The sequence below is a fragment of the Takifugu flavidus genome, chromosome 5 (genome assembly GCF_003711565.1).
Source record: "Takifugu flavidus isolate HTHZ2018 chromosome 5, ASM371156v2, whole genome shotgun sequence".
Taxonomy (NCBI): domain Eukaryota; kingdom Metazoa; phylum Chordata; class Actinopteri; order Tetraodontiformes; family Tetraodontidae; genus Takifugu; species Takifugu flavidus.
The window spans coordinates 17,873,276-17,876,902 of NC_079524.1; the positions used below are offsets into that span (position 1 = coordinate 17,873,276).

General features: G+C 47.4%; 1 long non-coding RNA gene across 1 annotated transcript; it reads right to left on the bottom strand.

Annotated features, from left to right (window-relative positions):
• Window positions 1-1,872: 1,872 nt before the first annotated feature.
• Window positions 1,873-3,135, bottom strand: LOC130525241 (uncharacterized). Its single transcript, XR_008950436.1, has 2 exons — window positions 2,320-3,135; window positions 1,873-2,005 (listed from the first exon to the last, which is right to left on the bottom strand). It is a non-coding gene; the product is annotated as an uncharacterized LOC130525241 (long non-coding RNA).
• Between the last annotated feature and the right edge of the window lie 492 nt (window positions 3,136-3,627).

The window sequence follows — 3,627 nt, forward strand, 5'->3', positions numbered from 1 at the left end:
ATTATTTAATTATTTATTATTTATTTATTTATTTATTTATTTAACTTTAGTTGAGCTTTGACAACCTCTTTTCCAGGGCTGTCGTGTTCAACGTACGCAGTAAGAGCGAGATCACAATTCTGAAGATATGTGGCGCGGTGAAAGCGACACCAAATATGCAACACAATTTCAAGGCTAGCTACCACGGGTGCAGATGCTGACTAAGAGATCTGAGAATCGGATTAAAGCCAGAAAGAGATGTGAGAGATCCAGTCCCCAACCTGGCAGGTCTCTCCTCGACCATGGCTCAAACCCTAACCCTAACCCAGTCCTCATGAAGGGAACCTTAAAAGGCAGCCAACTGTTGCCTCTACGATTGTGGGTAATGTGGACAACAGTAAAGTTTGAGCAGATGTATGACGGCGGCTCGCCTGCAGCCTTATTCGTAAGGAGATACAGTAGCAGTGCTGTAACCCTGAGAATTAAGGGAAGAAAATCCAGCAGCAAGCGTGAGCAGCATGAGAAATGGGATCCAGTCTGGCTGGGCTGGAGGGACCGGCAATGCTATAGTGTCTCCAAAGTTACGCTGTGCTAAAAATAGACTGGTGGCTATGGGTAACACTTATGGGCAACAAAAGAAAATCCCATTTTGAACCTGTACAAAAAGCTAACTACAGTTGAAATGAAGCTTCCTGTCCAGCCACAAGCCCAGATTTTTGTATGTATCTACTACCTCTAAGGTGGTCCCATTAAATGAAGGCAGGGTGGACACGGAATTATGATTGAAGATTAGAATTTTGCTTTTGTAAGCACTTGGGACTAAGCATCAAAGACAGTGTGCTATAGAGAGATCAAAGCGGTCTGCGGGATGCAGAGGTGTGTGAAACGGTGTCATCAGCATAAATGTGGTGAGGAAGACATCAACGGACCAACAAATCTAGTGAAGAAAGTAGAAAGACCCTCGCTTTGAATCCTCTCATCCATGCTGTACCAGTGGGTCAGAGGTTATACCACCCATACTTTAAAATATCCTGATCCACAGAATCAAACACCTTTGTGGATCAATAAACAAGGTTAAACGGGCCAAAGGGGGCCTTTTTTCCTCCATCCAGGACTTTCAGACTTTCGGTGATTGAATGATGTCCTTCAACCAGATTGTTGATGCTCGAGTAGATTATTGGACTCCAGTAACTGATGAAGCTGGGTGGACCCCAAGGACTCGAGCAAGAGTTGAGGGATTTGAGTCTATAGTTGTAAATCTGCCAAATCACGTGATTTCAACAAGGACACGACAAATGCGCGATTCCGTAGAAGGAGATCTCTGTGAGGAAACTGACACTTTAAAAAGGTCTGTGCAACAATCACGGTGGCTGATTTGAGAGAAAAATAGATCAAGACCACCTGAGCCTGCAGATTTCTTCAGGTAGTGTTAAAGCATCAAACACCTCAGCTGTTGAAAAAGGAGGAAATTGAAAAGGAGAGATCGATACAGGCACAGCTAAAGGTTCCTGGGAGTCAGCAACGTTGGAATCAAAACGGTCACCAACCTTTTTAAAGTGCACATTAATAAATTGGATTTCCTCGTCTAAGTCAGGTAAGATGTTCTTTAGATGTTCTATAACATCTAAAGAGTGTTCCATAAACATGCAGAGAATTCGTTTTCCTGGCTAAGGTCCATTATCTACTGCACTCAAGGAGCAGTTCCACTAACTAACTAGTCAACCACATATTCTGCCTGTCTTTTATTTTGGGTTTTTTAGACGGGCATATTTGTTCAGAATTCAGATGAAGCTGTGATGAAAATAAATTACAGCGGGGGAATGAAGGATATCTGGTTACGACTTTCTGCCAAAATTCAAGGCAAGACCAAAGAATGCAGACTGGGGAGGCAGCTCACAGAGAACAAAGGGTTTATTTAAACGATATTTACAATAGTGGAGAAAATTGTGTGTGCCGCTCATGAATACAGAGGCGAATGATGTGAGAAGCCGAAACAGTGCTTGTCAGGAAGGGAAGACGTGGTGACCTACACAAAGAGACGAAAGCAAGGTTGTCAAGAGCTGAATCATGAGAACGAGGAGTCTGGAACTCTCCGGTTACCACTGGCAAAGATGAAATGATCTGACATTAGACAGCGGGTGTTGGCTGCTTAAGAGCCCTGCTAATCACCCCGGTTAGCCGCAGGTGTGGAGGCAGCTAGCATGACAAATGGGTCAACCATGCTGCAAACCTTACCCAAACACACAGACCAAAACCATGACCTTAAAATTTCCCCCCTTAACAGTCGCCTCCCGGTGACCTACCTGGCTAATCAGGGTGATCATAGTAAAAATCTCTTACCAGATCTTTGTCTAGGATGTAGGAGGCCACTACCGCTCCTCGTGACCATACCCCTTCCATTCTCCCAGGAACTGTAGAGCACGTCCTCGTCGGCAAACCTCCAAAATTTGTAAGATGGTGTACGATGGACCGCTATCGATCGGGGGGGGGGGGGGAAGGTGCCTCAGAAGCCAGGACCAGGCCCGACTCAGAAAGCAGTTTCAGCAGAGACACATGGAATGGTGGACACACCTTGAGGGAAGAAGGCAACTTGAGGCACACGGCCAATGGGTTCACAATGCGGTCTACCGCGAAAGGTTCGCTAAACCGCAGAGCCAAATTGGATGATTCCACCTGGAAGTGAGGTCTTTAGAGGACAACCAGGCCCTCTGGCCTGGCTGATAAGGAGGTTCTGGTGCTCTTCGGCAGTTGGCTTGCTTCTGGGACTGGCGGGAGTAAGGGAAGAGGGCAGCCCGAACCTTTCGCCAAACAGTTCAGGAGCGTTGTGGGTTGGTCTGTGCAGATGGTACCGTCACTTCCTCCTCCTGCACCTCGAATAATGGGGGTTGATACCCCATGGAGGCCATGAACAGGGACATCCCAGTAGAGGCTGACACAATGGAATTGAGGGCATACGCCACATACGACAGGAAAGAGTTCCATGAGGTGGGACTGATTGGCCCTCTCAGTCTGGCCATTTGACTGAGGATGGTACCCTGAGAAGAAGCCCCATTTACAGGTATCGCCGCCTTCAGAGCTGTATACTGACCTCCGACCCCGCTGAACCACTCAACCAGCAGCTTATTAAACTCAATATAATGTATTTTTCTCCTCTCCTCTCCTCCTCTCCTCTCCTCTCCTCTCCTCTCCTCTACCCTTCTCTACCCTTCTCTACCCTTCTCTACCCTTCTCTACCCTTCTCTTCTCCTCTCCCCTCCTCTCCTCTCCTCTCCTCTCCTCTCCTCTCCTCTCCTCTCCTCTCCTTTCCTCTCCTCTCCTCTCCTCTCCTCTCCTCTCCTCTCCTCTCCTCTCCTCTCCTCTCCTCTCCTCTCCTCTCCTCTCTCTCTACCCCACCCCCATCAGCAGGAGGGTCCCCCTACATGAGCCTGGTCCTGCTCAAGGTTTCTTCCTGTTAAAGGGGAGTTTTTCCTGCCACTGTTGCTTGTCTGGGGTCAGGCCCTGGGATTCAGGAGAGGGTCTAGAGACAATGTTGATTGTATAAGACGCTATATAAATAAAGATTGATTGATTGATTGACTGTAGCTCACAAAGCCTTACTGAATTGAGTCCCTCGATCAGACACGATGTCCCTAGGAAGATCACAGAGGC